Source organism: Motacilla alba, chromosome 1 (assembly GCF_015832195.1).
Source record: "Motacilla alba alba isolate MOTALB_02 chromosome 1, Motacilla_alba_V1.0_pri, whole genome shotgun sequence".
NCBI lineage: Eukaryota > Metazoa > Chordata > Aves > Passeriformes > Motacillidae > Motacilla > Motacilla alba.
Window position 1 is genome coordinate 37,935,087 of NC_052016.1, and position 15,153 is coordinate 37,950,239.

Here is a 15,153-nt window from a genome sequence, read left to right on the forward strand (position 1 = left end):
AGCAAAAAAAGTTAAAGAAAAAAAATCTCAGTTAGGAGGGGTTTTACTTCAAGTTTATTTTAAACGATAACTCAACCACATGTTGGGTTTTTATTTGTGTTGAGATGAAAACATTTTCTACAAATCCTTGTGAAAAACAGCCTGTTTCAATCTCTCTTCGGTTCATTAACTCTGTCACTTTGCAGTTCTCCTCAGGAGTCTTCTTGTGCCTTTATCTCCTTTATTTCTTTCTCCCTGCACTGTCATTGTCCATGTAACTGTTATTTAACTTTCTGAAGCACACACAGAGGGATTCAGTCTGTGTGTAAGACTAAAGCAGTGATGAATTATCCAGTCATCACTGAGCACTGGGGTTGAAATTTTCTTAGATACTGTTTCACTGGATCAGAGTTAGTAGTTGGTGTCACTTCTAACACTGACATTTCTTCTCAAGGATCAGCTGTGCTTTTAAAAAGCCATTCCTGGAGCCAGACAGTTTAATGCAGTGTCTTCCAAACCCCAGCACCATATCCTGGCAGGAGCAGAAGGCACCATGAGTACAGGGATGACAGCACCAGGTTGCAGGTCAAGAACCAAGGCGCTTAGCCTGTTGTTACTGCTCATCTTCAGAACGACTTTGGGCAAATTCCTTCAAGTTTCCTCTGCCTCTCTGCTCCCTCATCACTTACTAGTCTCAAGCTATTAGATTTGCCACTGGGCAGGGGCAGAAATTGGTTTCTTATTGAACCTAAGCAGGCAGCTGCTAGCTCTTGAAAACGACAATAAATTATAGTCTACTTATAAATGCCTACAGGAGAGGCTGAAGCCTTTGAGTGGAGCTGCTGAAATACTCATTGAGAAATTGACTTCAGACCACACAGACACTTCCAGTCAACCAGGCAGGAGACAAATGGTTTCTAAAGACATAGATAATTCTTCTGCCTTAATCCCAAAGCTGTTTGTTTATCATTTTAATAGCTTTGTTATCTGGGCTACAAAGAATGTTCACAAGCCAGCATTTGAGAATCCAGCCAGAGTTCAGAACTTCCTCTTCCCTCCCTCACATTGAGCTGGATAGCAAGAAAATCAGAATAAGGACTTTTTTTCCAAGAGCAGCAGAATCATCAAACCTGCACTGAATATGAGTAAGGAAAGAAGTCTGACATGACAACACTCTAGCTCAGAAATATTACAGTGGAAATGTAAAGGGGAACAGAGGAGAAATTTGGGTGTGGTATTTGTCAAAAAAATAGTTATTAAAAAAAAACAACCATGCAGTTATGCCTTGTCATAGTTGATATAGGGGGAAAGCAGTCCATTCATTCAGCCTCAGAACTTCAAAAATTCAGGGCTTATGGCTTCAGAAACTTCTGTGACAAACCTTTTTCAAGTCTTTCTTTAACTTCTTATCTCTTTGGATTTTGTGTTTTTAAAATCTTCTCCAAGACCATAATGACCTTTTCTTTTTAATAAGAGCTGAAATTCTTTAAGAACTTCCAACATTTCAAAACCTGAAATTGTAAAGATTTGGCAACACTGGCTCTCAGAAGGTTTTGCTGCTCCTTAATGACTTTAGACAGCAGCAGATACATATTTTACACCTCCAAAACCCACCAAAAGCCAAGGAAATAAGACAATACTGTGCCTTTGACTAATTTCAATATAGACAATATAAATTAGACAAATAATTAGAGTGCACTGTGCAGCATTTTAACAAATGGTTCACAAAGACATTTAGAAAACCCAGTATATAACTTATTTCCTGTGAGAGTATTTGAAACACACAAATCACTGGAATGGTCTACCACTGCCCATCCATTCATTTCAGCACCTACCTGAGATTATTTCAACACTCTTGATCCATGGTATACAGTTTCAGAGCTTTAATGAACATGGAAAGAAATAATAAAATGGGAGGTGAGCGGGGCAGAGAGGGGAACCCACACTTAGCTTTTTTACCACTGGGGCAGACATCCCAGCACACTGTGAATGGCACCAAGGCTGGCAGTGTGCCTTTAAGAGACCCTGAAATGATGAGTAAACAGCTGCTTCCTTCTCCAAACATTCCCCCTTTCACCAACATATGCTAATAAAAAATTACATGGGTATTTAAGAGATTGTCCTGCTGGGGAATCAGTGTAGAGGAGTAAGCTTTCCACAGGGAGACACTGACAGGGAAAGAGAAGTTACTTGCTCCAAATCTTCCTTTCGTATTTCCCCAAGCACCCTTAGTGCCTGGAGGCTCTGCAGACCCTCCACAGTTAACACACAATAAAATATCCACAAACACAAGGCCCAGGCTGGTTTTAACATGTGATGACAGGCTGAAAAACAAGGGTTCAGAATGAAACCCAAGGTGTGACAGCAAGTGTACTCATCATATCACCTGCACTGGGATCTGCAAATCTCACACAAGCCAGCAGGTTTCACACCAAGTGAAAACATCTCCACCTGCTCAACTACAAGACTCCCAAAGTCACAGTCACTGGAAGCCACAGGTCTGCCGTCAAGCTAAATCCCCTAGCAATGCACACAGGCAAAGTCATCTCCTAGGGAATGAAGGACCATCAGGACCATAAAAAGCATCTACTTTGAATCCAGTTATTTTCATCTCCTTAGTGTCCATGCTGACACAGGGGAATACCTAGCAGATGATTTCATCATGGCACACTGTTAAGTTGAAACTCAATAAATATATCTGAAGCATAACTCTCCTCCACACATCACACACCCTGGAAGCTGTTGTGCGATCATTTCATATTTTACAAGGCTTGGCATCTGCACTAAGTGCTTTCAGTGACACAGGAAAATTTGGGTCCATTTTAATCCAAGCTCCAGAATAACTGGAGGAGAAAACATGTCCTATTCAGTGCAGTGTCAACTCCCCAGACTGTTCTCCAAACCTTAAAGAAAAGTTGTGCTGACTTGAGCAGATGTCATTCGTACCTTAAGAGAAATCCACAAAGCCAGAGACTGAATATGTGAACTTTCTCTCAGGTTGGTGTGAAACAAGGGAGATGTGGAACATAATAGCAGTGACAGAAGAAATTATACACATCTCTAAGTGAGCAGACACCAATTTTTTATGCTTCTTACTTTTTGTGCCTTGCCCAGCAATGTTAGTTTAATCTCAAGTTACATCTAGGTCAGCAAGAACCAAAATATGCTATTGTGGTCAATCCCAACTTTTCTCTACCTTGGGTCCTGATTCTGCTTCCCCTTCTTGGTACTAAAGCTATCCCTGATGGATGGTGAAAAATGGGGAACCATACAGACAATAAAATCAAGGATGTTTGGCCATCTCCAGCTAAAACCTCTGTAATTACTCAGATTACAAAGCACACTAGCAAAAATTTTACTTCCATTTGATAACTTCTGGAGAAATTCCATAGACTGAAATGGCCATGGAAATTCTTATAACTCTATGCCTCTAGATCACTAAGATGCCAAAGGCTCAAAAAGCCTGAAAAGTTGTCTTAAATAATGTTGCTTATCTAGTAAGCTCCATGGGCAGTCCCAGGCAATACTCTGCACCAGAAGCAATAGCCAGTAACTCAGGGAGTCCTGGTTGAGTGCTATCTGATCTGTTGGTCTCTGCTTTGGCTCAACACTTCCAAGCCTTCTGTTTCCTGCACTGTTGATCTGCACTCAGTGGCCAAGATGACCACTCATTAAACTAAGCAAAGCAAACTAAAAAGAAGCTGGGGGTTAAAACCTGTGCTTAATGACTTTATTAGGATGGCAAATTGGAAAACTGGCAGTGGAATAGCTTCTCACTGAATGAGCAATCAGGTAAAAAAACAGTGGATTTTTCAGAAGCACGAGAATGTTGAATGTCTTATTTATAAGAAAAGTTTCGATAATTCTCTCTTTAACAAAATACAAATGTTTCAGTTAGCATCTACTTTCCATTTGCCTCTGTCTTCCATTTAATAGTAACTACATGCATATAGCCAGGTAACTTTAATGCTGATTTGCATTACTAAATGTTCTAATATTACTAAATATTTTAGTACTTGTTAATTTTTTTTTTAAGTTCTGCCTGTGCAAGAGTTTGTAATCACAAAACTCTCTTCTGATGTGGAGGCAATTTGATTCTGAAAGCACTAAACCATCCCAGACATGCTCAGACAATTTCTTTCCCATCTGAACTCCCTCACCAGGCACAGTTCTGAGGAACAGAGTAGTCAGAGGATATTGTCCCATATTCATAATAGCAAGTTTTGCCAGAGGTAAAACACAGGGCCTGGTGTTTGTTCTCTTGAGATTCCCTCAGCCTGAACTTACACCCCACTCCTTGGCTTTTGTACTTCTGTGATTGTACCTTACAGTTTTCTTTATCCTGATCTCACTCTTATTTTACCGAGAGATGATCACCTATCCTTCTTTGTAGGGTAGTCATGGGTTCTCCCCCAGGTTCAAAGACACAAGGCCCCTCAGAGCACATCAGACCTTGCACTCCTCACCACAGTACCTCTATCTTCCTCCCTAATGTTTCCCTCTGTTCAAATACTGTTTCTTACTCACTCTTGCTCCCTGTTTTTTCTTCCTGCCGTGGTAATTTCTTAATGAGTCGCTCACAAAGCAAAACCGTGGAAAAACCACAAAAATCTTTCAGCAGCTTTGGTTGAAGTGTTCCAATTCTGATAATTTCAACGCTAACCCTCTTTCCTTTCACACATGGTATCTCATTGAGATTCAGAGATCCTGCAGGGCTAGACAGCTGCCAAGAGCCCTTCAGCAAGGTCTTATTGACAGGGAGCACATCTTTAAACAGACTCCACAGTCTGACACATCTGCTTTCTAATATTAATCCCTCAGTCATTACTGTCGGTAACAGCTCCCTCTTAAGTGTTTGTGGCAGCTGCTTAACACAAAATCATACTTTCCTGAGGATCTGAAAAATTGCAGCCAGCTGCCTCCAGTTGTTCAGTTTTCTTAGAGCTGCTCTGTCCAAGAGACTCCCCCCACTCCATGGCCACCCCCTTTCCCTGCTGGAATCGAGCACGACACACCAGGCAGAGAGGTCCCCATTCACTCACCCCTCCCAGGCAGGGGCACTTGCCAACACAGCCGTGTGCAGTCCGCCAGGCGGTTCCACTCCTGCTCCGGAGCTGCCTGCTGCGCCCTGGGAAAGCCGCTGTGCTCTACCCAGAACATCCCTGCACCCTCGGCCTCATCCACTGGAACTGCGGGCCGTGGCGGCAGGGATCGCTTCACCTTACAGGTACTCCTTGGTGCCATTGAAATGCAAACAAACCCAAACAATTCCCGTATTCGCCGCCTTGGTGTAACATGAGCCAAATACTCCTGCTGTAGAGGATTCGAACCACAACATTTTCATATCTGATCAGCAGTCAGAAATTTTACAAAAAAAAAAAAAAAATCAGTTCAGCCATAACAGATGATATCCTGCTACTCAAGCTATAAAGTTTATTATATATATACATATACATATATATACACACATATACATATACATATATACATATACATATATATATATATATATATTAAAAAAACAATAAGAAAACCTGGGAAAAGGAGCAACCAGCCACTTACTCCCATCTAAACACCTAGCAAATGAACTTACGCATTGCAGTGATACAAGATTTGGGTTTAGGGAAGCAACAGTCCGAAAGAAACCTATTACTCGAGGTACAAGATGGAAGATAGCAGTCAAACTTACCAGAGGAAGAAGACTGGGAAATTCTATGGGACACTACAAGAATAGCTTAGTTCCTCTGAAAGAGAAAAATTAGTGCAATCAGTAGATGAGTAGCACCCAGACGGTGCAACTCAAGGACTGCAGGAAAAACATAGTGGAAAGGAAAAAGGTGGGGAAAGCAAGTATTCAACGATAAATAAGATTGGTGAAGGCTAGCAGACAAAAGAGGACAAAAATCATGGATATGTTTATAGGGTCTCTACAGGAAAAAATTAAGATGCAACTGAACCAAGACCAACTGGCACTGCACTGTTCCCAGGAAGGTAACAGCACTTTTACAGCACCAGATAGCAACCAGTTCCTCAGGCTCCTTAGCAGCTGCACTACCATCATTAAAGCAACCTGGGGACAGTGGAGATGGGTGGGTGTAGTTCACTGGGCCTCTTCAGAGGGTTTCGCTCAAACTCTCCATAACATCTTGGCCAGGGGCTGAGTCTGGCTCTCATCTCACTTTTTGCCCCGGGCCTCCTGCAATCCTGAGTAATGCTGGCCATTCCCTGTGAATAGCCCTATCCACCCAGGACAGCAGAGTAATGCTGCATAATCCCATGAATAAAACCAGTTAAGGTAAGTGTTCTTGGCTGCAGAGGACGTAAAAGCTCTTAGCAAGCAGCAGTGCCAGGCAAGGAGAAAAGAACTGAGATTTGCCTCTCTGTATTGGGCAAGGTAATACAGTCATTACATCCACAGGCTGCACGGTGAGATTTTTGTCTCTGTCTCAACACTGAGTAAGACTGGTTTACAAAGGAACAAGCACTACTCGCCTCAGATCATATCCAACGGGAGGATGGGCTCCAGCTGAATGCTTGTCACACTGCCTAACACAAAATCAAGCTCGGTTTGTTTGCTGCACCGAAACTGCCTGCAGCAGCTGCTGTTCAAAAGGCACCTGACTTCCCGAGCAAAGCAAAACAACTCTTAAATTATTGCAGTAGCTAGCTCTGGCTGAAACAGAGAGAGGATGTAGTGTCCAGCAGAGTGATATAAATCAAAGCAAGGAGAGAGGAGAACTTCCATCAGTGCAGCCCTGGATAATGCAGTCAAACAGGATGTGATGAGATAAGGCTGTGTGTGGCCTTGCACACCATCCAATCAGTTACATTTGAGATAAAGGAAACAGAGCACAGAGCCTTGCTGCCCTAAGGAGGGGAGGAAAAAACCCCACAACCCAACAGCAAAACCCAAAGGCCAGCTCTGATCCCACTAGTCTAGGCTTGGCCAGCTAGGGGATCCATCCTGAGCAATGGGCAGCTCCTGCCCAGCTCCCACATACAGGCCATATCACAAGGCCACCAGCCTGGGACTGACAGAATGACTACTGGGTGATTTATGTCTCAGCTGGGAGAGAAAAACGAGCCAGCAAGGGCAGCCGAGATTGACACTGCCAGGTTGTGCTGGGACTGAGCCACGCACTGGGCTGGCCCCAGCTCTCAAAGGAACAGTGGAATTCCTGGGGAGTCACTGTTATCTCCCATGTGGGAACTGTTCCCAGAGCTCCCATTCTCCCTGACTTTCCAAGACATGTGGCATGTGTTTCACAGCTTCCCAAACAGATGAAGGTTGTGGCAGGGTGAAAATGGTTAGTCACCCTGGTGCTAGCAGCAGCAGTCACCAGGAGTCATTCTCCCTGGAGCTGGTTAGAAAGCAAGGAACCAGGAGGAAGTCAAATAATCACGATGCTTCACAGAAGCATTGGTAGTGTCAGCTAACACAGGAGAATTGTAACTGTCCCTTTAGGTACAGACAAGTGTAGATATTGACTGACTCAAATGACTTGAGAACGACCAAACTAAGCTAGAGACAGAAATAAATCAAGCTAAGCATCTTCCCAAAGAGTATTATTCACTTAATTATTAAAGGATAGGGAACCTCCAATAGCAACCTAAAAAAACCTTGCTCCTAAACTCGCCGAAACTCACTTGTTCTGAAAATTTCACCAATGGGCTGAAAAGCCCTCATTTTACCTATGGAGAAAAATAGAGGATGAAGATGTAAGTGAACCACCCAATGGAAAAATCAGAATAAGGTTAAAATCTAGGCAAGAACTTCAAGGCAAGAAAAGGTTAACTTTTAAAGTGATTTGCAATTGCAAGTGGTAGCTTCAGAGGGGCTCACTGTCTGGAAATAGAGCATATTTTAAGGGTTTGCCGACACTAAGCTGAGACTCATAATGCCCACTTTATGATATCAAAATCAAATTCTTATTTCCTAATCCTGCCTTCTGCTCATGACATCTTTCAATCTCTTCTCTAGGACTCGAAGATGTTCCAGCAAAGCCTCACAACTGTGACATACTTAGCTTCCCATGACACTAATGGTAGAACTGAATATGAGCTCAGACAAGAGACAGATGTTTGCAAATCTCATCCTATGCAGTGAAAATGTTTAGCTCCAAAACCCCAGTCAGTCTCCTAGAAAAGAAATAGCTGAACCTGGGCTATGAGACTTCCAAGACAATAGACAGACAGTGATGACACAATCCTTGGATGCAGTCAAATTTCCCCTTCTGTGGTGCTTGCAGGTGGTCTGTGTTGTGGGCATGACCTGTCTGGTGAGGACTAAGCCCTCTACTAAAGGCTCAAGACAAATGCAAATCACCAACAGACAGAACAGGTATATAAACTGGGACCAATGCTCAGTGCACTTTTGAGTTTCCCTCCTTCAGTCAACCTTCACATTACATGTGTGCTTTGATTTTAGTAGTAGTCAGGCATGAGCTTAGAGGGGTTTGCTGCTTGTCATGAGGCAATGCCTAAGCAAAGAACAGCCACGATGAAACACCTGCATGAAATGAATGAAGCCTACCCATGGCTACCAACCCAGCTGCACTCTCCTGGGGTATCCAGACACCACCCCAGCTCAGTTTTGGGGTACACACTCCATCTGCATCATGCAGCAGGTCAACATTCACTGCTTACGCATTCAGTTCTTAAGGCTGACACTGCTGACAGTCAATGTTTCTGTAAAACAGTGTGAAATTTCCTAGCAAACACACACCAGACACTTCTGCCAGATTCCAGTGCTCCTACCAATTTGATACATGAGACAGCAAAGCCACCCCCAACTCAGACCAGTGTAATTTTGAGTTCAGAACTCTTTCCTCTCTCTGAATGTGGCATAAATGTGCCATCATCTCCAACCTGCTGAACACAGAACAATTTCACAGAAAGCAAATGAAAATCATGAGAATCTGTAATTACAACCCCAACCCTCAAACAGGAATCAGTTAAAAAAAAAAAAAAAGAAATGTCAAAAACTGAAAAACAAACTTGTCCCCAGATATTACAGGAAAGTATGAACCTTCTGATTTATCTCTTTGCCCTTCCAGACCCTTCTTGCCAGGAAGGTCAACAGGTTATATACCTTCTGCTGGATTAATCTACAGGAGAACAAGGGCAGCTAGCCAAGCAAAACTAGATTCTTAAAGGGACACAACCAACCACAGACTCTGCTCCAGTTTTTAAAGCATGTTCTTACAAATAAAACCTGTGACCAAAAGCAGTGGAAAAAGATGCTGCTACTCTATTTTTCAGTTCGCATATTACATGGATAGAAGCAGAGATTTACATGTTCTACCTGCAGTTATTTTCTTATGATCGCATAGATCCTTCACAAGCAAGTGGAGGCAGAGAAATAAATATAATTATTTTATTTTCATAAAGGTAATTCAAAGAGTAGTGAGTGTGCTTGTATATAATCTTCTTACACAAACCTCTCTTTTACACCTTCTTTTCCCCCCCTAAGCTGACAAGATTTTCAAACTAAAAGATTTGCCTAAGTCCTGCTAGTCTGGTACAAATGAGCTTTATTTCAATGAGCTTACAGAGATGTATGATCAGGTAACATGAACTTAGGACACATTAATAAAGCCTCCCTTTCCATTTCAGTATAGACCTGCTCCATGTTCTCTTGACATTTCCTCCTTAGTTCAAGCAGTCCAGGTTACAAGAGATTACACTTTCCCTGGACATCTGTCATTAATGGTTGCCATACTGTTGGAAGGGAGGCACTTTGAGGGCTATGCTGATTAATTTTCTCTTTGGCAATAGGAAAGCAGGCGTTCAGAAGGCTTGCACCCAGGCTCTGAAAGCCACTGGCACTCACGTATCAGAAATACAGGAGGGTAAAACATCTACCCTTTGGCAATCACATTCTAACGAAGGTAAGAACAAGGTAATTATAAACCTACAAGAGAACAGAAAAACAGAGCCAGTGACTCAGCCCGTAGCACCAGGAACTGGAAAACCTGCCCCTCCCTAGCAGGAAAACGTCTAATTCATATGGTGTTAAAAACAAAGGGGAGCGACTGCATCATCTCTAGAAAAAGGAGGACCCAAGGGGCAGGAACAATAAAACCAAAAACCTACCAAACCCTCCCCCCATCCCCAAAAAACCCCAAGAACTCAAAACACTACTGCCTACCCATAAAAAACTCTTTCTAATAATCTAGTCTCAGATCTTGTAATGAGCTCCATGCATACCAACTCATGTTTTTTTTACAAGGCTCTACAAAGGAACATGCCGGGCATTTATTTAGTTGGCAGAAGTTGCAAATATATGAACATCCGTTACTGTAAATCCTAATAAACTTGATTGCTCCTCAAAGGAAAACAGAAATGCTGTGAAGGTAAAGAATGAAAAGAATACAGTGACCAACAAAATAAGTTTAGATTTAAAATAGCATTTGTTGCTCTCTGCAGAAATCACAACTTAAAATTACTTTAGATTGGCTTTGGAGAGCACAGATCATATTATTAAAAAATTAACTAATGGCTTTAAAACTATGCATGAAGATATTTATGATACATGAGACACAAACAGAACCAACAGATAGAGAGGGCATCTACTGGGTTGCTGCAGGGATCTTTGCTAGTCTAGTTGTCTTTGACGTCTTAATTAAAGATCTAAAACTGACTCAAAGTAATGTTAATGAAACTTGTGGGTGATACAGAATGAAGTTTACAAGCACCAGTGGGTAGAAACAATTCAAGAGATATTCGTGTAAAAAAGAAAATGAAAGAAGCAAGGGAGACAAATAGGATTATGTGGAAAAAATAATGCAAAGAAAACCCAGCGATAAAATCAAGGAAAAAGCCCTGCCAGAAGTAGGAGCTAAAGACAAGCAAGAGTGAGAATGCTGAACAAATGAGAGAGTTGTCTGCAAAGCAAATGCTTCTGCAAAATAACAAACGTGAACCAATGTGACTTTAATCTGCCTGGGCTCAGATATCACTTCAGGCAAGGAAGAGAGATGAATCACTCCAACTCGTGGAATATTGGATCTCAATCTGACAAAGAAACACAGATAAACTGAAGAAAGTGAAGAGTATAAAACACCTCCAATAATTAGACCTAGAAAATTATTATTATTATTATTATTATTATTATTATTATTATTATTATTATTATTATTATTATTATTATTATACCCTTATTAGTAGCTTGTAAGAACTTAAAAGGATGCAAATGCAGAGAGAAAGAATAACCAATCATTTCAGAGAAATACACACCACGGCAAAAAGTGCTGCAGTAGAGTAAGAAAACTTTTCTGATGTAGGTTGATGAAAAACTTGCCCCAGAAAACTTTTACATGCCATGGGGGAGTGGGAGGGAAGAGCAAAACCAAACCCCAAACCTAACAAATGAACAAAAGGCAAACATGAGCTATGGGGAAAGTATAATAGATCTTTAAAAAAAAAAAACCATAATACTGAATTTTTCATTTTTAAGATACAGTCATGGTCAGATAAAACAGAAAATTGTTTTGCTCTCACAGGAGCTACTGTAAACATGGTCCAAGGAACTACTTAAGGTGGGGGAAAATGGCAGTGTTGTCAAGAAAATGTCCCCATTTTTCTCCCACCCTTCACCTTCTAGTCACCTAGTCCCTTCTCCAGACATACCAGCACATGACCATATCATTAACTTGACTTGAGAACGAACAGATGTGGCTAAAAACAAACTTGCTAAAAGTGATAAAACTTGCTTAGAGTGTTACTTTTCCTCTGGATCAGTCCCCGGGCAGTGAACAGCAGTGCCAGTGTCCCTGCCAGTGACAAAGCACAGAGATGTGACAAGTAAGGAAATGGGCATTTCGAGCCTCTGGGGACAGGTCCACAGCAGTGCCAGCTGAACCCTTTGTGGACCCACCCCTTGGCTTACACTGGGATGGAACCAAGAGCTGAAAGATACAGAAAACGACGCGTAATACCAAGGAAGGAAAGCTGTGAATGAGCATGCAAACGGAGATGAAAGCTGCAACTCTTCGAAACAGTACTTTTCAGCAACCGTCTCAAAATTCTACTTACTCTGCTTGAATTCTGTGGAACTAGTACCTGAGTAAGAAAACCAACAGCAACTGTGATTTTATGTAAGCCACAGACAAGATACCGTGCCATGGAGCTCTTTTTTCTCTTCAAAGCTTGGCAGAACTATTTTCATACCATTTTCCCATAGATGTTCTTCAATACAGCAACATTGAAATGCTTATCACAATAACAGCCTAAAATACTTCAAAACCATCAGCAGCGTTAATTTAAAAATCAAAAATAGTGGCAGGATCCAAGACAGCGGAGAAACTCCTGGTAACCATTCTCACATTTATTTGCTTCCAGGATCACTTCCAAGAGGACACAAACAATGAGCTGATAGCCCAGTTTAGAGATTGATAAGACTCTTGAATGCTCAAGTTTGAGGGAGCTATTCCCACTGGGATTTAGGAAAACCTGGAAAGGTGACTGCACTCACTGGAAAAGAAACTGAGAAGGTGACTGACTGGCTGCCCTTCACTCTGCCAACCCGAGTTCCAGAGAAAACCAGAGTCCCTCAGCATCCAGCAGCCCTAATAAAGAAGTCCCTCTGTATTCACTATAGGACGATGCCAGGCTCTTCTCTGTCATGAGAACAAGCTATCGAAACCAATAGGCTTTAATTGCAGGTGAGTGTACAGCAGCATCAGCCCAGCCCCAGCACTTGTTATATACCCACTCTGCTTTCCCCGTTGTTCTGCTCCTCTCGCTCCTCCCCGTTACTCTCTGCCCTGTCCTGCTGCCCACTTCCTTCTGTGGGAGAACAATAAAACCTCTCACATCTACCCAGACAGATGGACAGACAGGTGAACCAATGCTCTGCTCACTCTGCACACAGACACCGCCATCAGGTCCTGGCAAAGCCGACCTGTCCCCAGTAACACGAAAAGAGAAAAAAAAAATCCAATCCCTAAATCTCCTTTCCTCCTGTTCAGCCCCCTGCACTTGAAAAGTATTTTGCATGGCTTATTTGTAGAGGAGTCGCAGAATCCAACTCTTAAGATTAGAAAGTAACATGAGTGTAACTCCAGGTTAAACAAAAACAAAGTTGGTAATTAGTTGTGGTTAGTTCTGAGTTCTTGTTTGTTTTTGTTGGGGCTTTTATTTAACATATGTGATTGTTCATTATAAAATACTTCACAGAAGTCCTTAAAACTTGTAGAGTTACACTTCTCTCTTCTGCAAAAAAAAAAAAAAAAAAAAAAGCCTCATCTTTAGCATCCCATGCAAGAAACTGTTTAAACGGAATTATCTGCATAAGATAAAACATTACTCCGGAAAGCTTTTTGTTTGGTTTTTTTGTGTGTGCTCGGTTTGTTTGGGGTTTCTTTAATCCCTTCCTGTGGCGTGCCACCAAAACTCAACTCTAACTTCAGAACAACTGAACTGGGAAAACATTCCCTCGTCTTTAGGTAAATGCCCTATAACAACCTACGTGCCTTCTCACAGATAGGATTCCTTATGATTTTTTTGTTCTATTTTTCCCCCAAAAATCATCCTCCATAATTCACATTAAAATTTGCTGCTTTAAGTACTGCTCCTCCTTTCCACCCTCCCCAAGCGCATTTCTACGAACCATACAGAAACCGCTTTTTTTCCCCCTCTCCCCTTTAGCGCTGCAGTTTTCAGCGACAGAGTTCCCGAAGTGGCAGCGCCGGCAGCCCCTTCCCGGCGGGGGAAGCCGCCGGAGGCTCCATTGAGGATGTTCCCATCGCTTCCTTTGTACGCCTGTGCTTCGCCTGTCGCACACGAGCGGCTCCGCACCCTCCCTTCCAGCCCGTCTCCCGCAGGCACCCGCGCCAAAGCCATCGTGGAACAGCGTGTCCCGACCTGAGCGAGGCAAGAGCGGCTGCTGTTCCGCAGGGGCAGCGGGGACCGGCTTCAAATCCTCCTTCAGCTCCAGGACTTTCTGCCAAGAGAGCACCGAGCGCTGTAACTGCGCGCCTGCCCCTCGCTCCCGCCCGATCCCCACCTCCGAGCCCGCAGGGGTGGGAGCGGGGGCTGGGACGGGGGAGCGGGCGGGTCAGCCTCCCGCTCAGCATCGTCGCCGCCGCCGCCAAGTCGCAGAGAAAAAAAGTTGGCGAGGAGCGGCTCCGGGGTGGGCCCGCGGGGCTCCCCCTTGCCGGTCCCGCGGCGGCGAGGAGAGGCGAACAATGCCGGGCCGGGCGGGTGGCCGGGAGGGGATGGAATGGGATGGGATGGAATGGGATGGGAGCGGGGGGGCAGCCGGGCCGGCGGGAGCGGAGGCACAAAGCGCACACTCACCTGAGGAGCGCGGCGCGGCCGGCGGGACGGCGAGCCCGGGCGGCGGCGGGGCGGGGGGGCGGCCGGGCAGGAGTTTGGGAGGAAAAGGGAGGGTTTTTATTTCCCCTGGAGTTTGAAAGGAGGAAGTGAGGAATGCGAGGAATGAGAGTTGGTATGAAATGAAGGCGGCCGAGGGAGGGAGGGACTGCCCGCTAAGGCAGGGGCTGGGACGGGGCTGGGAGGGGACTGGCGGGGGCGGGGGGCAGCGGGACAAGGGCCGAGGCGGAGTTGGGAACAAAACCCGGCGGGGCCGGGCGCTCCTCGGCCGGGGGCCGTGTGTGACCGGGGCGGAGGGAACGCGGGCAATGGCCGGAAGAGGGGCCCGCGGGGGCGGGGGAAGGAAACTCCAGGCGGGCGGCCGGGAGCGGGGGAAGGGGGCGGCTCGGCAGCGCTGGGAGCGGGCGGGACGCCGCCGCCTCCAGGAATCGAGAGCAGGCACAGCGCCCGGCCCGGGAGAACTTGGAGTGCGCGGCCCGAACGGGCCGGCCTCGGATCCCCGGGATCGCCGCCGCTTGCCTGGCGCTTTCCCTGGGGCGACGGGCCAAGCGCCCGTGAGGGCTCGCGCGGCCCGGTGGCTGCGGAGCCCCTCAGAGAGCGGCCGTGATTCCCAGCCAGAGAGCGGCCGTGATTCCCAGCCGGCACCCACTGCGAAACTAACAACCCCAGCCCGACACGGCAGCCCAGCAAAGTAGTCGCCCACCAACCCGCAAAGCGGTGTCTCCCCGTGGCTTTTCTCAGTCTCACGTCGGAGCTGCTCCTATCCTACCTGTTCATTCAGGAAAGCCAGCGTGCTGCGCCAGAAAGTGCTGATATGAGACTGAGAATCGCAGAGGG

The 15,153-nt window shown here is 44.8% G+C and overlaps 1 protein-coding gene across 2 annotated transcripts in view; it reads right to left on the reverse strand.

Moving 5' to 3' along the window:
* TEAD4 (TEA domain transcription factor 4) overlaps positions 1-14,470 on the reverse strand; it is a 51,739-nt gene extending 37,269 nt beyond the window's left edge. Inside the window, exons 1-3 of one of the 2 annotated variants that reach the window (XM_038135023.1) lie at positions 14,281-14,432; positions 13,846-13,924; positions 5,669-5,723 (exon numbers count right to left, since the gene is read on the reverse strand). The gene's annotated coding sequence lies outside the window, so the exon portion shown is untranslated. Of the gene's footprint in view, positions 1-5,668; positions 5,724-13,845; positions 13,925-14,280 lie in introns of both variants that reach the window. The other variant, XM_038135016.1, reaches the window with a different exon arrangement.
* Between the last annotated feature and the right edge of the window lie 683 nt (positions 14,471-15,153).